Raw genomic sequence first — 26677 nt, 5'->3', positions numbered from 1 at the left:
ATTTATTGAATAATATTTTCATTTCTATCAAGCTATATCGCATTATGTCATATTCAGTGTTCTCCCTTAACATATAACTGACTCTGGACTGACACAGACTCCCTTCATTATCTTTTGACGGACACCTGTCTATCTGTTCTATTTCATCTGTTCTACTATTATGAGTTCTACCTTTTGCGATTGAATATTTAAACTACTGTATTTATGGTACACTTTATCAATTTGTATCTCTAACATTGCGATCTCCTCTCATCCCTGATGAGCCCCTGTGACTCTAGGGGTGAAACGCGTTAGCAACAGAGGTTTTGTGTAGGAGGTTATTGTGTATTAGGGACATTAGGTTAGGGAATCACCTGTATCCCTTTCCCCTATCCCTTTCATTTTTGTCATTTCTGTGTACCCTTTTTATGTCATCTACTATTATTTCAGTAAAAGTTAAGTTTTAGATCTAAGCCTCATTGGTGTTCTTCAGTTGGTCTAATTTATACTGTCTCCAGACATGATGAGAGTTATAGCATTATAACAGCTGACTGGTGATTGGGTGATTGGTGGGGGACCCAGCAGTTGGACCCCCACTAGAAAAATGGGCTGCTTATTCTTCAATGCCTGTTTTGTCTGTCTGGCCCTGCCTGTTAGTCACTTACAAAGTTGTGTATTCCCCTGACTGTGTCCCATCAGTGCTGTGTTCGCTGATATCTTTGTGCGGATGAGTAAGGGATCGTCCTGGATTGGGGAAGTGGGTCGACAGGTGGTAGGGGGTCCTAGGGCAATTTTTCGCACTGGGGCCCTGTGGTTTCTAGCTATGCCCCTGGATAGATAGATATAAATGAAAGACCACACTGCAGCACTCCAGAGATCTCAAGCAATTACACAGTGCAAGTGAAGAGGTATAAATATGGTGGAAATAGTTAGAGCAATAACAAATGTGAACACACGTCTACAATAACGATCAGTGTAAAAATCAAGTGGAGGTCCAATAGAGTTGAATACATATATATATATATATATATATATATATATATACATACACATATACATAGTGTACAGAAGCTAGTGTACAAAATACAGTGCAGACAAAGTGAAATAATAATATATTAAACTCACGGAGGCAAAGGCTCTGGGTGGGTCCTGCATGACAGGAGCAAAAAGCGCCGTCGGCGCCATCACTATGTGACAGGCGTGAGCCGAGAGCATGGCGGAAGTGAACAGGGCTGTCAGGATCGGCAGGCTGGAGGTGGATCCTCTGTGTCAGAGAGGGATTGGCGTGGACCGTGTCGGTGGACCGGTTCTAAGTTGCTACTGGTTTTCACCAGAGCCCGCCGCAAAGCAGGATGGTCTTGCAGCGGCGGTAGCAACCAGGTCGTATCCACCGGCAACGGCTCAACCTCTCTGACTGCTGAGATAGGCGCGGTACAAGGGATTAGACAAGAGCAAGGTCGGACGTAGCAGAAGGTCAGGGCAGGCAGCAAGGATCGTAGTCAGGGGAAACAGTAAGAGGTCTGGAACACTGGCTAGGGATACACAAGGAACGCTTTCACTGGCACAATGGCAACAAGATCCGGCAAGGAAGTGCAGGTGAAGTGAGGTAATATAGGGAAGTGCACAGGTGAACACACTAATTAAAAACCATGCGCCAATCAGTGGCGCACCGGCCCTTTAAATCGCAAAGAACCGGCGCGCGCGCCCTAGGGAGCGGGGCAGCGCGCGCCGGGACAGCACAGACGGGGAGCGAGTCTGGTAAGCGGGTCGGGATGCGCACTGCGAGCGGGCGCGTCCCGCATCGCGAATCGCATCCCGGCTAGGGACATGACTGCAGCGCACCCGGTCAGCGGGTCTGACCGGGGCGCTGCAAACAGGAGAACGCTGTGAGCGCTCCGGGGAGGAGCGGGGACCCGGAGCGCTCGGCGTAACAGTACCCCCCCCCCCTTGGGTCTCCCCCTCTTTTTAGAACCCGAAAACCTGTAGATAAGGTCCTTGTCAAGGATGTTATCCTCGGGTTCCCATGACCTCTCCTCCGGGCCGCAATTCTCCCAGTCTACAAGAATTTTTTTTTTTACCTCTGACCATCTTGGATGCAAGAATTTCTTTAACCGAGAAGATGTCTGAGGACCCGGAGACAGGAGTAGGAACAACAACCTTAGAAGAGAAGCGATTAAGGATAAGTGGTTTAAGGAGAGAGACATGAAAAGCATTGGGAATACGGAGAGAAGGAGGAAGAAGGAGTTTGTAGGAGACAGGGTTGGTTTGGCATTTGATTTTAAAAGGTCCAAGATAACGTGGTCCCAGTTTATAACTGGGGACACGGAAGCGGATATACTTGGCGGAGAGCCACACTTTGTCTCAAGGAGAAAAGACAGGAGGAGTTCTTTTTTTTTTGTCGGCATGTTTCTTCATCCAGGATGAGGCCTGTATGAGAGATTTTTGAGTCTCTTTCCAGATGGTGGAGAAGTCCCGAGTCACCTCATCAACAGCAGGCAAACCAGAAGGCGTGGGAGTGGGGAGGGGGGAATAGGGTGACGGCCGTACACCACAAAGAATGGGGATTTAGCGGAGGACTCAGAGACTTTGAAATTGTACGAGAATTCGGCCCATGGTAGGAGATCGGCCCAATCATCCTGGCGGGAGGAAACAAAATGTCGCAAATAGTCACCAAGAACCTGATTAACTTTCTCCACTTGCCCATTGGATTGGGGATGATAGGAAGACGAGAAGTTTAATTTGATTTTAAGTTGATTACAGAGTGCCCTCCAGAATTTTGACACAAATTGAATGCCTCTATCCGAGACGATATGCGTAGGAAGCCCGTGAAGGCGAAAAATGTGCACAAAAAATTGTTTCGCCAACTGTGGCGCAGAAGGAAGACCTAGAAGAGGAATAAAATGTGCCATCTTGGAGAAACGATCAACGACCACCCAAATAACTGTGTTGCCATGGGATAAAGGTAAGTCTGTAATAAAGTCCATAGCAATCTGAGACCATGGTAGCTCAGGAACAGGCAGAGGATGAAGGAGACCGGCAGGCTTCTGGCGAGGAGTCTTGTCCCGGGCACAGACTGTACAAGCCCGCACAAAATCAGCAACATCTGCTTCCAGGGTAGGCCACCAATAAAAACGAGAGATGAGCTGGACGGATTTTTTGAAGCCAGCATCGCCGGCGAGGTGTGAGGAGTGTCCCCACCTGAGAATCCTGAGGCTCTGGCGTGGAGGGACGAAGGTCTTTCCAGGAGGAGTTTGTCTGATGGAAGCTGGGGAAGCAGAGATCAGACAGTCCGGAGGAATAATGTGTTGCAGGGAGGCTTCCATTTCAGAGGCATCGAGGAACGAGAGAGGGCGTCAGCCCTAATGTTCTTGTCAGCGGGCGAAAATGAATCTCAAAGTTAAAACGGGCAAAGAACAATGACCACCTAGCCTGGCGAGGGTTCAGCCATTGGGCAGACTGAAGATAAGAGAAATTTTTGTGATCAGTGTATATAATAACTGGGTATTTGGATCCCTCCAGCAGGTGCCTCCATTCCTCAAGCGCCAATTTTATGGCCAGTAGTTCTCGATCACCAATGGAGTAGTTTTTCTCCGCCGGAGAGAAGGTCCTAGAAAAGAAACCACAAGTAACACCATGTCCGGAAGAATTTTTCTGTAGGAGTACAGCTCCAGCTCCCACCGAGGAGGCGTCTACCTCCAGTGAGAAGGGTTTAGATGGATCAGGTCTGGAGAGTACGGGAGCAGAAGAAAAGGCAGTTTCGGGACGGTTGAACGCCTCTTCCGCTTGAGGAGGCTGGGACTTAGGGTTGGCGTTTTTCTTGGTTAGGGCCACAATTGGGGCCACAATGGTGGAAAAATGTGGAACAAATTGTCTGTAGTAATTGGCAAACCCCAAGAAACGTTGGATGGCTCGGAGTCTGGAGGGGCGTGGCCAATACAACACGGCTGATAGTTTGTCCGGGTCCATTTGGAGTCCCTGGCCAGAGACTAAATATCCTAGGAAGGGAAGAGATTGGCATTCAAAGAGACATTTCTCCATCTTGGCATATAACTGATTGTCCCAGAGTCTCTGAAGAACCATGCGGACATGCCGGCGGTGTTCTTCTAGGTTAGAAGAAAAAATCAAGATATCGTCCAGGTAGACCACAACACAGGTATATAATAAATCACGAAAAATTTTATTTACAAAGTCCTGGAAGACGGCAGGGGCGTTGCAAAGCCCAAAGGGCATAACCAGATATTCAAAGTGTCCATCTCTGGTGTTAAATGCGGTTTTCCACTTGTCCCCTTCCCTGATGCGGATGAGATTATATGCACCTCTTAAATCCAATTTGGTAAAGATGTTGGCGCCATGTAGGCGGTCAAAGAGTTCCAAGATAAGAGGCAGGGGATAGCGTTTTTTTATAGTGATTTTATTAAGACCGCGGTAATCAATGCATGGTCGGAAGGAACCGTCTTTTTTAGGGACAAAGAAGCACCCTGCTCCGGTAGGGGAGGAAGACTTGCGGATAAATCCCCTTTTTAAATTTTCTTGGATGTACTCCGTCATGGCTTGTGTTTCTGGAGCAGACCGAGGATAGATTCTGCCCCGGGGTGGAGTAGTACCAGGGAGGAGATCAATAGGACAGTCATAAGGCCTGTGAGGGGGCAAAGTCTCTGCTTGTTTTTTTGCAAAAAACATCAGCATAGTCCAGATAGGCCTTGGGGAGACCTGGTATCGGAGGAGCCATAGGGTTTTGACTGGCAGGACTGGGAGCAGACATAAGGCATTTTGTGTGGCAAGAAGTACCCCAGTTCTTGATTTCCCTGGTGGTCCAGTCAAGGGTAGGGGAATGGCGTTGCAGCCAAGGTAGTCCAAGAAGAATTTCAGAGGTGCAAATTCAATCTTTTCGTGATGGGGTCCAATGCACATTAAGAGGGGTTCTGTGCGGTAAAGCACAGAACAGTCCAATCTTTCACCATTAACAGAGGCGATGTAGAGGGGTCTGGCGAGACTGGTCACTGGGATGTTGAACCTGTTAACGAAAGAGGCCAAAATAAAATTTCCTGCAGATCCGGAATCCAAGAAGGCCACAGCTGAGAAGGAGAAGTTAGAAGAAGAAATCCGCACAGGCACAGTAAGACGTGGAGAAGCAGAGTTCACACCTAGAGCTGTCTCACCTTTGTGCGGAGTCGGAGTGCGTCTTTCCTGACGTGGAGGTCGGATAGGACAATCCTTCAAGAAGTGTTCGGTACTGGCACAGTACAGGCATAGGTTCTCATTGCGGCGGCGTGTCCTCTCTTGAGGTGTCAAGCGAGACCTGTCTACTTGCATAGCCTCCACGGCGGAAGGCACAGGAACAGATTGCAGCGGACCAGAGAAGAGAGGAGCCGGGGAGAGAAACCGCCTCGTGCGAACAAAGTCCATATCCTGGCGGAGTTCCTGACGTCTTTCGGAAAAACGCATGTCAATGCGGGTGGCCAGATGAATAAGTTCATGCAGGTTAGCAGGGATTTCTCGTGCGGCCAGCACATCTTTGATGTTACTGGATAGGCCTTTTTTGAAGGTCGCGCAGAGGGCCTCGTTATTCCAGGACAATTCGAAGGCGAGAGTACGGAATTGGATGGCGTACTCGCCTACTGAAGAATTACCCTGGACCAGGTTCAGCAGGGCAGTCTCGGCAGAAAAGGCTCGGGCTGGTTCCTCGAAGACACTTCGAATCTCCGCGAAGAAAGAGTGTACAGAGGCAGTGACAGGATCATTGCGGTCCCAGAGCGGTGTGGCCCATAACAGGGCTTTCCCAGACAGAAGACTGACCACGAAAGCCACCTTTGACCTTTCAGTTGGAAATTGGTCCGACATCATCTCCAAATGCAGGGAACATTGCGAGAGAAAATCACGGCAAAGTTTAGAGTCCCCATCAAACTTGTCCGGCAAAGATAAACGGAGGCTGGATGCGACCACTCGCTGCGGAGGAGGTGCAGGAGCTGGCAGAGGAGATGGTTGCTGAAGCTGTGGTAGAAGCTGCTGTAGCATCACAGTCAGTTGAGACAGCTGGTGGCCTTGTTGCGCTATCTGTTGCGACTGCTGGGCGACCACCATGGTAAGGTCAGCGAAAACTGGCAGTGGGACCTCAGCGGGATCCATGGCCGGATCTACTGTCAGGACCGGCAGGCTGGAGGTAGATCCTCTGTGTCAGAGAGGGATTGGCGTGGACCGTGTTGGTGGACCGGTTCTAAGTTGCTACTGGTTTTCACCAGAGCCCGCCGCAAAGCGGGATGGTCTTGCAGCGGCGGTAGCAACCAGGTCGTATCCACCGGCAAAGGCTCAACCTCTCTGACTGCTGAGATAGGCGCGGTACAAGGGATTAGACAAGAGCAAGGTCGGACGTAGCAGAAGGTCAGGGCAGGCAGCAAGGATCGTAGTCAGGGGCAACGGCAAGAGGTCTGGAACACTGGCTAGGGATACACAAGGAACGCTTTCACTGGCACAATGGCAACAAGATCCGGCAAGGAAGTGCAGGGGAAGTGAGGTAATATAGGGAAGTGCACAGGTGAACACACTAATTAAAAACCATGCGCCAATCAGTGGCGCACCGGCCCTTTAAATCGCAAAGAACCAGCGCGCGCGCTCCCTAGGGAGCGGGGCCGCGCGCGCCGGGACAGCACAGACGGGGAGCGAGTCTGGTAAGCGGGTCAGGATGCGCACCGCGAGCGGGCGTGTCCCGCATCGCGAATCGCATCCCGGCTAGGGACATTATTGCAGCGCACCCGGTCGGCGGGTCTGACCGGGGCGCTGCAAACAGGAGAACGCTGTGAGCGCTCCGAGGAGGAGCGGGGACCCGGAGCGCTCAGCGTAACAAGGGCAAGAGGATCAGCCGGAAGTGCGTGTACATATGCATGCGCACTGCGCAGTGGAGGACTGAGCGGACATGCTAAATACTGGCACATACTAAGGCTCACCTGTGGGCAAGACAGCATTAGCAACTGTTAAGGAAGCCATAGTATATGGTAAATAGTGTACATTTAGGGTGACACCTGGTACAAAAGGAAAGGTGGTCACAGTTGGGCAGCAGTAAATGCCATGGCTAATAAAGAATGGTAAATGGCAGGTGAATGAAGAAAAATATAAATGATAGGGGTCATAGTGTTACATGCACAACACGCACAGTGGACACAGCACTCTGGACCCATCTCAGGGTATAGGTCCCAAATCCTAGGGCACAACAATGTCCCAGGTGGAGACAAATGGATAGCTCAGGGATCCCAACCATAAGGAGGGAATCTCATGTGCTACCAAATACTCATTCACTGAGGGTGGCATATATCATGCCCAAGCCAAAAGTGTCCCACTCACCTTTACATTTGTCCACAACCCTTGCTCGTCATGAACTGCAGATACCTAGAAAAATAATGGAAACAGGAGAGCCATGCCCAACATCAAAGATTAGAAATTGTAGTGAACAAAAAATTCTGACTGATCATCGGTCCCTTAAAAAAAAAAAATGTGTATCTTGATGTTCATGCAGAATCCGTCTCGCCATCTCTGGAGGAAAATAAAACAGGAGAGATTAGAATCTCAAAAACAGCACAATGCAATACTAGCATAACTGAGGTGGAGATGGGTGAAGTGTAGACAGATAAAATTAAGTAACATTCACAATAGGGAAGTCTATGTTAAGGCCGTGAGGCCGAAGTGACTGGAGGTCAAAGATCCACGGCAATTCGCAGCATAGAAGAGCTGCAGTGCGGTCGCCTCCTCTTTTCATTGGTGGAATATGGTCTATGAGAACGAATCGCAAATCACATTCAGTGTGAACGCTTTCTACGAAATGTTCAGGTACTGGGAGGTCGAGTCTACCTTTGCGTATTTTGTAACGGAGTTGATTGAACCGTACACGAAACTCTCCAGTGGTCTTGCCAATGTATAAAAGATTGCATGGACAAAAGAAAATATACACATCAAAACTGGAGGTGCATGTTATGTAGTGTCTGCTGTTATAGACTTTGCCAGTATTTGGATGTGTAAAAGAGGACCCTTTCAGCATTTTTGGGAAATTAATGCAGTGACAGCAGGGGAAGCATCCCCTGCTCTTCACTGTCAAATACCGTTGCTCTGAGGAAGTTTTAGCAGAGTTATCGGCTTTGCCCAACTTGTCTCATAAATGCCAACCTCGTTTAAATGACATCAATGGGAATGTTTGAAATTTGGGAATATCAGGGAAGGCACGCTGTAAAATGTGCCAATGTTGTTTAATAGTACGGGAAATAGCAGTGGATAGGTAATTTAATTGAGACATAAAAGCAATACGGTTGTCATATGATTTAACTGAGGTGTCACAAATCAATGTCTTATGGTCTACTGTAGGTACATCTGTCTTACAATGTGATACCAGTCTTTTGGGATACCTTCTCTGGACAAAATTTGCAGCCATGGTATCAAGGGTGGCTACCACTAGAGTGAAAGCACCACCAGCATTCAAAAGTGACCAAAACATCAGCCAGGAAGCATAGGAACTGAGAAGTGGTCTGTGGTAACCATCTTCAGAACCACTACTTTATTGAAGGTGTCTTGCTAATTGCTTACAATTTCTACCTGTTGTCTGTTCCATTTGCACAACAGCATGTGAAATTGATTATCAATCAGTGTTGCTTCCTGAGTGGACAGTGTGATTTCACAGCAGTGTCATTGACTTGGAGTTACATTGTGTTGTTTAAGTGGGAGTTGTAGTTTTGCAACAGCAGAAGGCACCCTGGTTAGTAAACACTGAGATAATGTTTGCCTCCCAAACTGCAACCACTCCTCCCTTCTTATCCCCATAACACTCACCTAATGGATGGGCAGAATTAGTGGTGGGCAGGGGAAGTTCTCTTGTTTCCAGCAGTGCGGGCGTGTGCCAGAATCTGTGGTGGAGCAGGAAACACGTGCCTGCTCCACCAATTGCATTGCACTCAGCGGAGCTTGGGGGAGGGGGGGGAGGAGAAGAGGAGGAGCATTCCTCTCTGCTCTCCTGACAGAGTCAGCGTGGCCATGGCTCCTGCACTTGCTCTAAAGGGCCAGTAGGTTGAACGTAAAAAAAAGATGATAACGGTGCTGCCAGTGGCTCTCAGGCCCTCTCTCCCTCCTGGAAGCCCCATCATTGGTCCACCCCTTCCATGCTGTGGGCAGCTGCTGCAGGGGGGCGTGAGGGGCAGGGATAAAGAGACGTGCCTTTGCGGCGCATCTATATACAGGCGCCGGGAGTCACTCTTACTGCGCCGGCCCCGCCGACACACAAACTGCAAGTCTGTTCTGAATTTTAATACTGGCGGCTGCCAGCTGAAAAGCAGAGGCCACAGGCCGGCTGCTTCTGATGCAGAATGGGGAGGTGGCCGGCCCGGCCCACCGGGCAAATGCCGATGGCCAGTCCGGCCCTGGTTAATAGCCTTACAGTGGTGGCTTCCCAGTATGTAGCAGGATTATGTCAGAATCGTGCTCCAAAGCCGTTCCACCCCCACCCCTCCAGGACGTACCCATACAACCTTAGGAGAGAGGAGGCTAAGCATGAAATGTAAATATTTGGTTCTACCAATTTTTTTTTGGCTATGTTGCCAGTATAAGTGGGCATACTGACAAAAAGGCATAATGCTGTGTACTATAACATACCCATGGCATGCCCTTTGACCTAATAAAACCAATGTAGCCTACTTGTGACTATATTTGGTCTTTTTCACACGCGTCTACCTTTTTTTTCTTTTTGGGTTTCAATTTTTTTTCTTTGTCGGAGCACAGCAAAAAGAAAATAAAGTATATATTCAACTTAAATAGTCATTAGCAGACTATCAATGAGCATGCCACAGGTACGCTGCCGTATACATCAGAAACACCTGTAATTAGCAGACTGGCCATAGGCTTACACATGGTTGGCAACCTTCCATACTAAAATATCCATTTAGGCTCTGATTGCAGGGCCTTAGTGTTTGAAGGAGCCCTGAGGGTACTAAATCCATGAACATTTAATATATTAAGCAAGTTGAATGTATTAGAATCAGAATAGAGATATGTAAAGCTTAGTAGAAGTTATTGTTTGGTATACATGTCCCCAATATATACAAAACTGGTCTATAAATTAGTTTTTTCAATCTTGCTACATTGTACTTATGATCTACATTGTCAGATCATGGGCGGACCCGACCACTGGGACCACCCTCGATCTCCTGCCTGGTGCCCCGGCTCTCCCCATGCACATATCAGTGGTTGACACGCCCCCTTCATGCATCTCTATGGGAGAGCCAGAGATACACGAGTATAGTGCCTCATCTCTCCCATAGAGATGTATGAAGGGGGAATGCTGACCCCCACTCCATGCACAAGGAGACTTGGAGCACTGTGCAGGAAATCGTGGGGGTCCCAGTGATCGGACCCCCTGCGATCTAACATTTATCCTCTATCCTTTGGATGGAAGTTGACATTTCCTAAACTGTATAAGCCCTTTAGCACCTATTTACTTTTATGGGCATACTGTGCAACAACCTTACTTACCATATCTGGGTAGGTCTAGAGACTTCTAGGCAATGCATGGAGGGGACGTGTCAACCACCACCCCTTATGCATGACGATAGCCAGTGTTCTGAACACAAATCTTGAGACCACTGGGGCAGAAGATTGCAGGGTGTCACAGTGGTGAATTGGTGAGAAGAAAAGTACAGGAGTTCCCCTTTAAAGCTTCCAATCTGGCTGTATTCAGGATACAGCTACTTGTTATAACCATCATGTTAGATGGGGTGGAGTGCATGACTAAATAGGGTTTCCACTCCCCTAAACAAACAATGTTAAAAAACAGAAATAGCATCTCCATTAACAAAATGAAAAAAAATGTACAGGTGCACACCGTCATGGCAAATGAGAAACAGATTAAAGAAAAATTGCAGCTGCACTCTTTATTGGTTTACTGCTAGATTTACTATAAATGGGAATTTAAGGCTCTTAGCAAGCTTTTTGATCAAAATGTGTCTCCCATCCAGTACGTGGAAGTGGCCTTGTTTCAGATGGGGGACACATCCGATACCCATCCGAAACAAGGCCCCCTCTGCATGGTGGACACATTTTGGTCAAAGAGTGTGCCAAGAGCCTCAAATTCAGTTTTAAAGTTAATATAGCAGTAACGTAATAAAAAATATATCATATTTACAGTGTTCACGTACCTGAGTGCAGCTGCAACTATTCTTTTGTAAGTTTCACATCTGCTATGGCAACGTGGACCTGCACATTTGTTTTCATCTTGTTAAGGCTAAGTTTCCACTTTTTTTTTAAACTCCAATTCTGCCGCATGGTGTTTTTTTGGCCAAAAAAACGCTGCGGCCAGATGTTAGCTGTAAATCAATGAGAAATCGCTAACTTCTTATTCCACTTGGCGTTTTTCTTTTTGTTTTTTTTTTTATCATTTTGCTGTTTTTTCACTCTTTTTTTGGTGTCTTTCAGCTCCTTGGCGGTTTTCCAAAATTGCAGTATGTTTAGCCACTGGCGATTTTTTTGTCAAAATCGTGGCGCTTTTCTCCCATAGAAGTCTATGGGAGTGAAAAAATGCCAAGAAAAACGATATGTGGGTTTTAACTTTGGCATTTTTTCTGGCAGTTTTTATTCTTTTTTGGACTTTAGCGATACCTTTACATAAAAATAAAAAAAAAGATACAGTAGTGAAGGAAAAAATTGTATCTAACGAAATTCATATTTTTTATTACAAAATGTTTATTAATTTTTAAACAGGGATCAATTTATGTGGGCGGGCAGGGACCTAAAAATGTAGCCGGCAAAAATAAAAATGTAGTGTGTGTGTTTTTCACTTTTTTTCTTTATTCTTTTACATTTTTTTAGGCAGTACTACTACTCCCAGCATGGAACACACTGTTCCATGATGGTAGTAGTAGTACCTGTACTAATAGACAGATCGCCCATTATACTCGGTCGGTTCAAATGGGAGAGTCAACAACTTCATACAGCATTAAATTCTGCATTCAAGCAATTCGGCCGTAAAGAATTTAATCTGTGGATCCACCACAATTCTCTTTTTCATGTCCCCCCCCCCCCACGTTTAGGAATGGGTACATGGTCAAGAGCTATAAAGCGAAGATAATTCTCGCTATGACCTTTTTCTCTAAAGTGTTTAGAGACCGGCAGGTCTAATTTTTTGCGCCTAATGCTGTACCTGTGGTTGTTGACTCTAGTCTTGAGACTCCATGTTGTTTGTCCAATATATAAAAGATCGCATGGGCAGATTAACACATAGATAACCCAACTGGTGCCCTTCACCATCAGTCTGCAATGAATGCAGGACAAACAGGAAAAGGATCCTAATCTCCTGCTGGTAAGGTAAGTCTGTCCTATCACTTTATTGGTATCAACCTGCGTCTTAACCAGTTAACTCTCAAGCTTGGACCTCTCCTATACGACTTTAACCCCTTAAGGACTCATGACGTACCGCTACGTCATGAGTCCGCTCCCGATGTATAACGTGGGGCCACGGCGTTGCCCCGCGACATAGCGGGTCGGGCCCGGCCTCTAACAACAGCCGGGACCCGTGGCTAATAGCGCGCGGCACTGATCGCAGTGCAGCGCTCTATTAACCCTTCAGACGCGGCGATCAAAGTTGATCGCCGCATCTGAAAATGAAAGTAGACCGTTCCCGGCAGCTCAGTCGGGCTGATCGGGACATCGCGATAAAATCGCGATGTTCCAATCAGCTGGGAAGCAGGCGGAGGTCTCCTTACCTCTCTCCGCGGCGTCCGATTGATTTCTCCAAGCCTGAGCTACAGGCTTGAGCAATGGACCGCCTATCTGACTGATCCCTGCAAAGCTATGGCTTTGCAGGGATCAGCATAGGAGATCAGTGTATGCAGTGTTATAGGTCCCTATGGGAGCTATAACACTGCAAAAAAAGAAGTGAAAAAAAAGTTAACAAAGGTCATTTAACCCCTTCCCTATTAAAAGTTTGAATCACCCCCCTTTTCCCATAAAAAAAAACCAGTGTAAATAAAACTAAAAATAAACATATGTGGCATCTCCGCATGCGAAAATTATTATTGTCCGAATTATAAAAATATATCGTTAATTAGATTTCACGGTCAATGGCGTGTGCGCAAAAAAATTCTAAAGTCCAAAATAGTGTATTTCAGGTCACTTTTTATATCATGAAAAAATGAATAAAAAGCGATCAAAAAGTCCGATCAATACAAAAATGGTACCGATAAAAACTTCAGAACACGGCGCAAAAAATGAGTCCTCATACTGGCCCGTACGCGGAAAAAATAAAGTTATAGGGGTTAGAAGATGAGATTTTTTAACATATAAATTTTCCTGCATGTAGTTATGATTTTTTTCCGAAGTACGACAAAATCAAACCTATATAAGTAGGGTATCATTTTAACCATATGGACCTACAGAATAAAGATAAGGTGTTATTTTTACCGACAAATGCACTGTGTAGAAACGAAAGCCCCCAAAAGTTACAAAATGAAATTTTTTCTTCAATTTTGTCACACAATGATTTTTTTTCCGCTTCGCCGTGGATTTTTTATTAAAATGACTAATGTCACTACAAAGTAAAATTGGTGATGCAAAAAATAAGCCAAAATATGGATTTTTAGGTGCAAAATTGAAAGCGTTATGATTTTTGCAAGGTGATGAGGAAAAAATTAAAATGCAAAAACGGAAAAAACGCTGAGTCCTTAAGGGGTTAAAGGATTCACCTCAAACTCTTCAATGTCATTGTAACTGTTTTTCATGATATACCAATACTTGTTCAATATACGTGAGATGGAGCCACTATATGTACAGTATTCTGATGTGAATGGTATCCTCTTGTTTTGCTTTTTCGGTTTAGGTCTAAGTGTGGTCTCTCTGTCAATGGTCTCAACTGTAAGTCTGTGTCCCTCAATAACTTTATTGGGGTAATCACGTGCTCGGAAATCATCAGCCATTTTATCTAAAGTTACTTAAAAAAAATGATCATCGTCAACCACCCTCCTTGCCCTTAGCATCTGTCTATAGGGCAAGGATTTTGCGATAATGTACTAAAGTATTTTTTATCAGTTAGTTTGGTATACAGATGAGTACTCAATAAATTTCCCTGTTTATAAATCATTACATCTAAAAAGCTGATTTTTTCCGTAGACCGGGTCATAGAAAACTATATGTTGCTATCAATGTTGTTCAAAAAATAGTAGAAATCATCCAACTCTGCATTTGTGCCATTCCATAGGAGGAAGATGTCATCTATAAAATGCCACCAACCCCCACATCGTTCAAAATGGGAAGAGGGATAGATGACATCTTCCTCCATGGTGGCTACAAACAGGTTGGCATACATAGGCACGACATTAGACCCCATGGCGGTCCCGACCCGCTGCAAAAAACATTGATCTTTAAACACAAAATAATTATTTTTCAAAATAAGAACTAAAAGCTGCAGCATAAAGTCTTGGGCCGCCACGGAGTATGTTGAAATAGATAATACCTTTTGAATGGCAGACATGCCCCTTTCATCACTAATGGATGTATAAAGGCTAGTAATTTCCAAGGACACTAAAAATGTGTCCCCGAATACTGCAACCCCCGTATTTTAAGTAATAAGTCACTTGTGTCACGAATCTACGACCTAGACTCGAAAACAAATGGTCTGAGGACTTTGTCTAAGAAGACTGATACATTACTTAAGATCGCTCCTCGACCCGACACAATGGGCCTGCCGGGTGGATTGGTCAAGGACTTATGGATCTTGGGCAAGACATATATCATGGGTGGCCACTAAGAATTCTCTCAGTTTTTCATCAATCACATGTTCCAAAAAACAACCCTCACTAACTTGTTCATAGTTTCTTGTTTAGGATCCTTTTCCAGCCTTTGGTATGTAACTGTATCATTTAGTTGTCTATAAACTTCCTGTTTATAGAGGGTGGTATCCATAACCACGACCCCACCACCCTTATCAGCAGGTTTTATGGTGAGGTTGTGGTTATGTATTAACTCACCCAATACCACTTTCTCCTGTGATGTCAAATTTTGCGGCATGTTGTCAACTGCCTTATGTGTTGTCTTGAGATGTTCAATATCTTGCCTAACCAAGGCCATATACGTTTCTAGTGGATGTGAAGCTATCACTGGATTAAAATTACTCTTGTTGTACAGATCAAAAAAGTGCAAAATATCAAAAATAAACACTTCCAGTGAGATACATAGTGCATTCAATAATCATGAATTAAGAGTACTAATAAGTACATATAGTGTAAATGCTTTATACAGACAAAATATTAAAAACAGCGCTTGAAAAAATAATATTTCCATACAATTGAGCAGTAATAATTATCCATATCACCGGTAAACGTATTCATTCATGCCATGTGTGTAAGGAGAAGACTTATGAGCGTCATTGGTATCCCAGGTAACAGGTCACATGATGTAGAGGAAGTCTCTGGTATAAAACTCTGGGAAAACGCCGATGCTTGTGAGCGTCGGCAGTTTCCTAGGAGACTGGTCATGTGACCAGACGTTGACGTGACTGGGTCATGTGAACGTATGGCTTGGTGCATGTGCACGACAATTTACTACAAGCCGACGGCGCCATGACAGCTACGGAGCATGTAAGTCTTCTCCTTACAGGGCACAAATGAATAAGTTTACAGGTGATATGAATAATTATTAATGCTCAATTGTACAGTGGGGATCAAAAGTTTTGAGACCCCAGGTAATAATTTGTATTAAGGTGCATAAAGAAGCCATGGAAAGATGGTAAAATCTCCAAAAGGCAGCAAATTACAGATTAGACATTCTTATAATAGCACATAGTGGGATTTGAACCCAAGGCCTCAGCGCTGCAAGGCAGCAATGCTAACCGCTAAGCCACCATGCTACCCTTAGCTTACATCTAATATCCATGGTTGCAGAGAGTACCAGAACAATTAGGAATGTAAACATGCCTGAAAAATTTGGTATTGTTGCAGCCGCTTCTGTAGCAGCGGCCAGAAAAATTGCATCACCATAAGAAGTGCAGCAGCAGAGGCCAGAAAAATTAGGTATGTACACATGGATGAAAAATTTGGTATTGTCGCAGCCGCATCTGTAGCAGCAGCCAGAAAAATTGCAGCACCAGAAAAAGTGCAGCATCATAGGGCAGAAAAATTTGGCATGTACACCTGGCTGGAAAATGTGGTATTGTCGCAGCTGTAGCAGTGGTAATTAAAATTGCAGCACCATAACAAGTGCAGCAACAGAGGCCAGAATAACTAGGCATCTACACATGGATGAAAAATTGGGTATTGTCGCAGCCGCAGCTGTATCAGCGGCCATAAAAATTGCAGCACCATAACAAGTGCAGCAGCAGATGGCCAAAAAATTAGGCATGTACACCTGGCTGGAAAATTTTGCTGCAGCAGCGGCCAGAAAAATTTCTGTTTGTTTCGCCAGGCAGAAAGTGCCCTAAAACATTGCGGCTTGAACCCTAGTTGGTGGCGGATAAGTCACGCAAGTCATCCGGCATTCAGAGTTCAAATACAGCAGCGTGTGGACCATTTTTAGGCCAAGGCAGGTCATCTGATCAGGCCTTGTTCAGTCAAATGTATCGCCCAGTGTCAGTCCCTTCGGGATCCATCCCTCATTCATCATAAGAAAGGGGAGGTAATCCAGACTTTTTTGACCAAGGCGACTCCTCTTCTCAGTGACAATACCTCCTGCTGCACTGAAGGTCCTTTCTGACAGGACACTTGAAGCAGGACAGGCCAGAAGTTTGAGCGCAAATTGGGATAGCTCAGGCCACAGGTCAAGCCGGCACACCCAGTAAGGGGTTCATCGCTTCTCAGAGTGTCGATATCTGCAATTAAGGCCAGGTAGTCTGCTACCTGTCGGTCAAGTCGTTCTCTGATGGTGGACCCCGAAGGGCTGTGGCGATGCGTAGGACTTAAAAAGCTCTGCATGTCCTCCATCAACAGCATGTCTGTACAGCATCCTGTCCTTGCCGGTGTGTTCTTGGGAGGAGGAGGAGGATTACTTTCACCTCTTCCCCTGTTAGATCCCTGTTGTGCTGTGAAATGACCCTTATACGCTATGTACAGCATATTCTTAATTTATTTTGGACCTGCTGAATCCTTTCCGCCTTGCTGTAATGCGATAACATGTCAGGCACTTTATGTTTATACCGGGGGGTCTAGTAGCGTGGACACCCAGTACAGGTCGTTCTCCTTCATCCTTTTTATACGTGGGTCCCTCAACAGGCACGACAGCATGAAAGACTCCATTTGCACAAGGACGGATCCCGAGCTACTCATGTCCCGTTCCTCATCCTCAGTGATGTCGGGGAAGGTATCATCTTCTTCCCCCCAGCCACATACAACACCACGGGAACCAGATAGGTGACGAGGAGCACCCTGGGATGCCTGCTGTGGTTGGTCTTCCTCCTCCTCTTCAAAGCCACATTCCTCCTCTGACTCCTCTTCCTCACAATCCTCTTCAAGCGTTGCCGCAGGTCCAGCAAGCTATGCTGATAAGGCTGTTTCTGGTGGTGATGGTGTCCACAACTCTTCCTCTTCACGCTCATCTACTGCCTGATCCAGCACTCTTCGCAGGGCACGCTCCAGGAAGAAAACAAATGGTATGATGTCGCTGATGGTGCCTTCGGTGCGACTGACCAGGTTTGTCACCTCCTCAAAAGGACGCATGAGCCTACAGGCATTGCGCATGAGCCTCCAGTAACGTGGCAAAAAAAAAAGCCGTCAACGAATATTTGTATGACCGGGGTGCTAGGACATCCGCAGATGATGTCCTAGCACCCCGGTCATACAAATATTCGTTGACGGCTTTTTCTTGATGGAGCAAGCGGTCGAACATTAGGAGTGTTGAATTCCAACGTGTGGGGCTGTCACAAATCAAGCAAATCACTGGCATGTTGTTTCGCCACTGGATATCTGACAAGCGCGCCATGGCCGTGTAGGAACGCCTGAAATGGCCACACACCTTCCTGGACTGCTTCAGGACATCCTGTAAGCCTGGGTACTTGAGCACAAAGCGTTGTACAATCAGAGTACACACATGTGCCATGCACGGCACACGTGTCAACTTGCCCAACCTCAATGCCGCCAACAAATTTGTTCCATTGTCACAAACCACCTTGCCGATCTCCAGTTGGTGTGGAGTCAGCCACTGGTCCACCTGTGCGTTCAGGGCTGACAGGAGCGCTGATGCGGTGTGACTCTCCGCTTTGAGGCAAGTCAACCCCAAGATGGCGTGACACTGCCTTATCCGGGATGTGGAATAGCACCTGGGGAGCTGGGGGGGGGGGGGGTGCCGGTGATTTGGAGCAAGACGCAGCAGTGGAAGAGGACTCGGCCGAGGATGTTATGGAAGAGGATGGAGTAGGAGGAGTAAAGGAGGTGGCAGCAGGCCTGCCTGCAAGTCGTGGCGGTGTCACCAACTCCTCTGCAGAGCCACACATTCCATGTTTGGCAGCCATCACCAGGTTTACCCAATGCGCAGTGTAGGTGATATACCTGCCCTGACCATGCTTTGCAGACCAGGTATCAGTGGTCAGATGGACCCTTGCCCCTACACTGTGTGCCAGACATGCCATAATTTCCTTTTGCACAATGGAGTAAAGGTTGGGGATTGCCTTTTGTGCAAAAAAATTTCGGCCAGGTACCTTCCACTGCAGTGTCCCAATGGCTACAAATTTTTTAAAGGCCTCAGACTCCACCAGCTTGTATGGTAAAAGCTGGCGGGCTAGCAGGTTCGACAAGCCAGCTGTCAGACGCCAGGCTAGGGGGTGACTTTTAGACACTGTCTTCTTGCACTCAAACATCTCCTTGACAGACACCTGACTGTGGGCAGATGAGCAGGAACTGCTCAAGGTGAGAGACGGAGAGGCGGATGGTTGAGAGGGGGAAAGGAGGGCAGCAGTGGTTGACTTGGCTGAAGATGCTGGACCAGGAGGAGGATGGCGGCTTTGACTTTGTGTGCTGCTTATACTGACGTGTTGATCCCATAGGCGTTTGTGATGTGACATCATGTGCCTTCGCAAAGCAGTTGTGCCTAGGTGGGTGTTGGACTTCCCACGACTCAGATTCTTCTGGCACAGGTTGCAAATGGCCTCGCTGTTGTCAGAGGCAGACACACAAAAAAAGAATGCCACACTGCTGAGCTCTGCGATGACGGCATTCTGGTGGTGGCAACAGCATGCGTTGATTGGCTTTCCGTCTGGCTGACCCCGGGTGCCGATGCATGCTGTCTGACTGTGCCACTAGCTCCTTGCGACAACCTTCCCCTGCTTCCAACTCGTCTCCTCCTCCTCTCTGTCTCCCCATCTGAACTTTCCCCCTCTTCTTCTCTTCTAGCGGGCACCCACATGGCATCCACGGACACATCGTCATCATCAACACCTTCACCGCTATCTGACACCTCAAGAAAGGAAGCAGCAGCGGGTACAACATCATCATCACACGGTACGTCCATGTGTGTAATGCTGCCTGACTGAGACATATCCCTGTTAACTACATCCTCTGGCAATAATAGTTGCGCATCACTCATGTCTTCAAACTGATGTGTAAATAACTACTCTGACGGATCAAATAAAGCTGCTGTGGTGCTAGTGTTGGTGGTGGCGGCAGGCGGGCAAGTGGTAGCATTAGAGGTGCCCGAAGCTAAGCTAGAGGAGGAGAAGGATGGTGCATTAAGGTTCCGAGCGGAAGCTGTAGGAGATTGGGTGTCTTGTGATAGCCAGTCAACTAAATCCTCAGAACTTTGGTGTTTCAGGGTACGTGGCCTCTGAACACTGGCCATTCTAGGGCCAAAGGGAATCCCATCACCACGACGGTCCCTGCGGGGTAGCCTTCCTCTGCCTGTCATTTTTTTTGTTAAATTTGCACAAGTGTCACACCAAATGTGATTTGCACTAGGGTGACACAATTTGCCCTGCAGGCAAAAAAAAATGGTAACTTTGACGTGAACTGACAGTGACGACTGGTTTTATTTAACAGCCAGAAAAGGTATTTTTTTTTATTTGCACAACTGTCACACCTAATGTGATTTGCACTAGGGTGACACAATTTGCCCTGCAGGCAAAAAAACTGGCAACTGTGACGTGAACTGACAGTGACGACTGGTTTTATTTAACAGCTAAAAAATTTTTTTTTTATTTTTTTTTTTATTTGCACCACTGTCACACCTAATGTGATTTGCACTAGGGTGACACAATTTGCACTAGGGTGACACAATAGGGTGACGACTGGTTTTATTTAACCCCTTAAGGACGCAGCCCTTTTTCACCTTAAGGACTGAGCCCTTTTTCGCAATTATGACCACCGTCACTTTACGAATTAATAACGCGAAAACGCTTTTACCGAATATTCTGATTCTGAGACAGTTTTTTGGTGGTAAATTTTCGGCGTTAATTGCATCCTTTTTTGGTGAAAAGTCCCCATATTTCATGAAAATTTAGAAAATTTAGCATTTTTCTAACTTTGAAGCCCTCTAATTGTAAGGAAAATGGATATTCCAAATACATTTTATTTTTCTTCACAAATACAATATGTCCACTTTATGTTGGCATCATAAAATGGACATACTTTTGCTTTTTGAAAAAATTAGAGGGCTTCAAAGTAGAGCAGCAATTTTCAAAAATGTCATGAAAATTGCTAAATCTAAAGGGACAGATGTTACATAACTATAACTCCCAGCATGCCTGGGCAGTCGAGGCATGCTGAGAGTTGTAGTTTGGCAACATCTGGAGGGCTACTGTTTGGGCACCACTGTAACAGTGGTCTCCAAACTGTGACCCTCCAGATGTTGCAAAACTACAACTCCCAGCATGCCCAGACAGCCTCTGGGCATGCTGGGAGTTGCAGTTTGGCCCCCCTAGTGGTTGCCACAGTAAAGATCAATTTACTTTCACTTTCAATCCCCCCCCCCCCCCGCTGTCGATTCCCTACCTGAGCAAAGATCCAGCAGGCTCCAGCGAAGATCCCAGGTCCCCAGGCATTTTCTCCTGCAGGTACAGCCTCCATCTTCTTCCCAGAGCCCCTCGACATCCAGGGGTGGGCAGAATGGGTGGGCAGCCCCCTGTCCTGCGCTGCCATTGGTCAGGGGATAGGAGGAGATCGCAGCTTTGCGACCTCACTCCTATCCTTTAGGCTGATCGGGGCTGTTGCTGACAGCTCCGATCAGCCCTATTTTCCGGGTGATCGGGTCACCAGAGACCCGATCAGCACGGAATTGGAGAAAATCGCATGTTTGAATTGACATGCGATTTTCTCCGATCGCCAACATGGGGGGGTCTCAGGACCCCCCTGGGCGATGTGCCAGGGTGCCTGCTGAATGATTTCAGCAGGCATCCGGCTCCGGTCCCCAACCGGCTAGCGGTGGGGACCGGATTTCCCACAGGCGTATGGATTCGCCCTCGGTCCTTAAGGACTCGAAATGCAGGGCGTATCCATACGCCCTGTATCCTGAAGAGGTTAACAGCCCAAAACATTTTTTTTTATTTGCACAACTGTCACACCAAATGTGATTTGCAATAGTGTGACAATGAGCAAAAAAGCTTGCCAGCGGAGTTCCCCTTTTAAGCAGTGGTCCCACACCAGGGTGCCTCCAGCTGTTGCAAAACACACGGACTGATATATTTCAGCCCATTAAATACTGTAGTAGTTAGTTGCTTTAAAGAAAAAAAGTTTGCAAGCAGAGTTCCCCTTTTATGCAGTGGTCCCCAACCAGGGTGCCTCCAGCTGTTGCAAAACAGACAGACTGATATATTTCAGCCCTTTGAATACTGTAGTAGTTAGTTGCTTTAAAGAAAAAAAGCTTGCCAGCGGAGTTCCCCTTTTAAGCAGTGGTCCCCAACCAGGGTGCCTCCAGCTGCTGCAAAACACACGGACTGATATCTTTCAGCCCTTTCAATGCTGTAATAGTTAGTTGCTTGAAGGAACTTAAGTTTTATACTGGAGTACCCCTTTTAACCAGCGGTTCCCTCCCAACCAGGGTGCCTCCAGCTGTTGAAAGACACACGGACTGATATCTTTCAGCCCTAAAAAGGGCTTAGGGGTTGCCCCAGAGTAAGGAACATCAAGAACTCTGTCTAGATAATTTTGATCTGTAAAACGAGTAATTTTAATCCAGTGATAGCTTCACATCCACTAGAAACTTATATGGCCTTGGTTAGGCAAGATATTGAACATCTCAAGACAACACATAAGGCAGTTGACAACATGCCGCCAAATTTGACATCACAGGAGAAAGTGGCATTGGGTGAGTTAATGCATAACCACGACCTCACCATAAAACCTGCTGATAAGGGTGGTGGGGTCGTGGTTATGGATACCACCCTCTATAAACAGGAAGTTTATAGACAACTAAATGATACAGTTGCATACCAAAGGCTGGAAAAGGATCCTAAACAAGAAATTATGAACAAGTTAGTGAGGGTTGTTGAACAGGATTTTTTTGAACATGTGATTGATGAAAAACTGAGAGAATTCTTAGTGGTCACCCATGAGATATGTCTTGCCCAAGATCCATAAGTCCTTGACCAATCCACCCGGCAGGCCCATTGTGTCGGGTCGAAGAGCGATCTTAAGCAATGCATCAGTTTTTCTAGACAAAGTCCTCAGACCATTTGTTTTCGAATCTAGGTCGTATATTCGTGACACAAGCAACTTCTTAAAATACGGGGGATTGCAGTATCCAGGGACACAATTTTAGTGTCCTTGGATATTACTAGCCTTTATACATCCATTAGTCATGAAAGGGGCATGGCTGCCATTCAAAAGGTATTATCTATTTCGACATACTCCATGGTGGCCCAAGACTTTATGCTGCAGCTTTTGTTTCTTATTTTGACAAATAATTATTTTGTGTTTGAAGATCAATTTTTTTGCGGCGGGTCGGGACCGCCATGCGGTCTAATGTCGCGCCTATGTATGCCAACCTGTTTGTAGCCACCATGGAGGAAGATGTCATCTATCTCTCTCCCCATTTTGAACGATGTGGGGGTTGGTGGCATTTTATAGATTACATCTTCCTCCTATGGAATGGCAGTTGGATGATTTCTACGATTTCTACGATTTTTTGAACGACATCAATATCAACATACATTTTTCTATGACCCGGTCTACGGAACACATCAGCTTTTTAGATGTAATGATTTATAAACAAGGACATTTATTGAGTACTCAATACTTTGGCTGTATACCAAAGCAACTGATAAAAATACATTAGTACATTATCGCAGTTGCCACCCTAGGCGTATGATCGAATCCATGCCCTATAGTCAGATGCTAAGGGCAAGGAGGGTGGTTGACGATGATCATTTTTTGAAAGTAACTTTGGATAAAATGGCTGATGATTTCCGAGCACATGGCTACCCCCAATAAAGTTATTGAGGGACACAGACTTACAGTTGAGACCATTGACAGAGAGACCACACTTAGACCTAAACCGAAAAAGCTAAATAAGAGGATACCATTCACATCAGAATACTGAACACATAGTGGCTCCATCTAACGTATATTGAACAAGTATTGGTATATCATGAAAAACAGTTACAATGACATTGAAGAGTTTGAGGTGAATCCTTTCATGTCGTATAGGAGAGGTCCAAGCTTGAGAGATAAACTGGTTAAGACGCAGGTTGATACCAATAAAGTGATAGGACAGACTTACCTTACCATCAGTAGATTAGGATCCTTCCCCTGTTTGTCCTGCATTAATTGCAGACTGATGGTGAAGGGCACCAGTTTTGTTCATTCCATGACCAAGCATGAATATTAATTGAACCTCCAGTAGAAAACAGCTGATCACTATATTCAAATGCACAACCAAATAGTGATGAATAATATATAACCTTTATTAGGTTGGGGGGAAAAAACATTTTTTTTTTTTTTTTTTTTTTTTTTGAGGATATGTCAAGATGCATAAACTATGTGGTTACTTATTTCCTCCTATCTGGATGTATTGTTTTCATTTATTTATTTATCTTTTTATCTACTTATGTTTTATTCTAGAATTTTTGCTTCTGTACATGGACTCTCTGAATACCTTGGATGCTGTACTTCGAGTGGTGTCCTCATGGAAATAAATGTATAACGGCCCAGTTGTCCCTCAATATTGCTATGATCTGATTACCTTGATATTGGAGACCGAATAGAATGATCCCGGTGTATATATCCCCATGGACTCCATCATGTGAGCCATTAATAAAGAGTCTGGATACATGAGTATGACTCCCTTGCCTGGACCTTTGGTTTTGGGAGAATAAATTCCTCCTTGGATAACTTCGTTTCCATCATTACTTTTTACAAGTGCCTTAAGTTGAACAGTGATCCATGGAGTGCTTTGTGAAGGATAGTGATCCGTGGATTTATTTTATGTCTTCCTAGCTTAAAGTTTTGACTTTTTGATTTTTTGGTTTAGGTTTTTTTCATTTGCTTTGTTTATATATGTATTGCTTGCGCCTGTGGATGGGGGGTGGGTGTAGGGACTTATGTCTCCTGCGCCCTCGCCCGCACCCATGCAGGGGCATAACCGTGTAGTGGGTTGCGACTGATTGACGCACCCAGAAGATGAATCTTCTTGTAAAATATAAAAATTATTATTTTTATAATCCCCCTTTTTTTTTTGTTCCTTAGCCCGGGCTATGTATCATTATTTTGTACTTTTTCATATTACACCTTATGTCCTCTGTGTGGGCGGGTTTGCGGTGTCGGCTCTCGTCCCGCCCCTCTCCTCCTCGGTTTTTGTGTGTGTGTGTGTGGGGGGGGGGGGGGGGGGGGATGAGACCTGATGCCCGACTATAACTGTCAGGCTGGGTGGGATGTGTGTATTATACACGCTTCCTGTATATAGGATTTTCATATACAGTTGTTGTATATATATTTGATATATCAAAATTTTCGGCCCCACTTCCTCTTTGTGTGTAGTGTGATTGCCCTGCTTCCGGTCATGTGGTTGGCCGACCTATAGCACGCCAGGATGGGTGGATACGCGTGTCCGGATGTGCGGCTGAAAATTTTGACCGCTCACCCGGATATATTGTGCGAGTACAGCCCCACTTCCGGCTACGTCACACGCCACCTGAGCGTGCTTCCGGTAATGTGATACATGAGAATATTGACTATGGGGAGATGGGGAGAGCACGGAACACGGGGCCACAGGTGAATATGATTCATTTACAAATATTCATATATATATAAGGGATCGCAACACAGCACACAGTCACTCCTGAAGAAGCTACCAATAGTTGGCGGAACGCGTGGAGCTGCTGTGTCCTCCCAGGGTGGTGAGGGCTCCTCTCCTATGCCTTGCATTTAGCTACTATATTCTCCTGGTCGCATAAGTGGTTTTAGCGGCGTTATCATTGGGGCATTTATCCCCTGTTATTGTGAATTGTTTATATTACAGCTGCTATATTTTTTTGCACCTTATATTTTGTATTGTATTACCGTGCAATATTGTGAATAGGTTTTGTGTATCAGGGGATTGATTTGTATATAGGACAGGTTTTTCCTTCAGGTCATCACCACCATTATTTCCCCCTGGGGGGGCTTGGTGTTCTGAGGTTTATCTTTCCTCCACCTAGGATTGTATCTTTTTAAGTGTTTTTAACTTGTGTTGTGTTTCCTAATAAAGGTTATATATTATTCATCATTATTTGGTTGTGCATTTGAATATAGTGATCAGCTGTTTTCTACTCGAGGTTTAGTTGTATATTTTGGTCACTGTTTGCACCCAATTCAATATATTGCTATTATTTTTGTGGTGCCCATCCACTCATCTCTTTTTGAATATAAATTGAGACATTTTATGACATGCGAATCTACATGAGTTATCTATGTGTTAATCTGCCCATTCGATCTTTTATATATTGGACAAACAACATGGAGTCTCAAGACTAGAGTCAACAACCACAGGTATAGCATTAGGCACAAAAAATTAGACCTGCAGGTCTCGAAACACTTTAGCGAAAAAGGTCATAGCGAGAAAGATCTTTGCTTTTTAGCTCTTGACCATGTACTCATTCCTAAACGTGGGGGGGGGGGACGACGACGACAGATTATCTATACTTCGAAAAAGAGAATTGTGGTGGCTTAAATTCTTTACGGCCGAATGGCCTGAATGCAGAATTTAATGCTGTATGAAGTTGTTGACTCTCCCATTTGAACCGACCGAGTATTTGGATTATCTTGTTGGATGTGTAATAAGTGACAATTATCTGTTTTAAGATTTTGATTCTGTATTTTATTTTTTACAGGTCAGTCTAGTGTGCCATGTATTCAAGATGGGAGAAGACTTGCACACGCCGAAGCTTTTTCTGGAAATTGTTTGTAACTTGGTAATATTTTGAATTAATAAAGTATAAATATGCCAACATAATATGATTTGTGACCACTCGCATTTTAGGCAGAAGTTAGTTAAATTAATTTTCGCATTTATCGGGGGGGGGGTTATTTATGCACCTTTTTCACATTTATAGTGGTGGATAATTTGGGATGTCACCAGTGGGAGCATCACCGTCTTCTCTAAAGGGAGGTAGTTTTCATTTATAATGAAAATTATTATAATTTTTTTTTTTTTGGGGAAGTGAAGTCATATGTGCAGACACGTAATAGGGATGGGTATATGATGCTAATGTCTGTGGGCGCTGCGGGAAAGCGGGCGCACACCCGTTTAGGCTGTAGTTGTTTGTAACCTTGCTGAGATGTACTTTGTGACA

General features: G+C 45.5%; 1 long non-coding RNA gene across 1 annotated transcript in view; it reads left to right on the top strand.

Annotated features, from left to right (window-relative positions):
• Positions 1–26346, top strand: part of LOC130272599 (uncharacterized) — a 30565-nt gene extending 4219 nt beyond the window's left edge. Inside the window, exon 3 of the long non-coding RNA XR_008843638.1 lies at positions 26216–26346. This is a non-coding gene — a long non-coding RNA (uncharacterized LOC130272599). The remainder of the gene's footprint in view (positions 1–26215) is intronic.
• Positions 26347–26677: the final 331 nt, after the last annotated feature.

Source organism: Hyla sarda, chromosome 5 (assembly GCF_029499605.1).
Source record: "Hyla sarda isolate aHylSar1 chromosome 5, aHylSar1.hap1, whole genome shotgun sequence".
NCBI classification, from domain to species: Eukaryota; Metazoa; Chordata; class Amphibia; order Anura; family Hylidae; genus Hyla; species Hyla sarda.
Note: the sequence above shows the minus strand (reverse complement) of the source record. Positions and strands in the feature narration are given on the sequence as shown.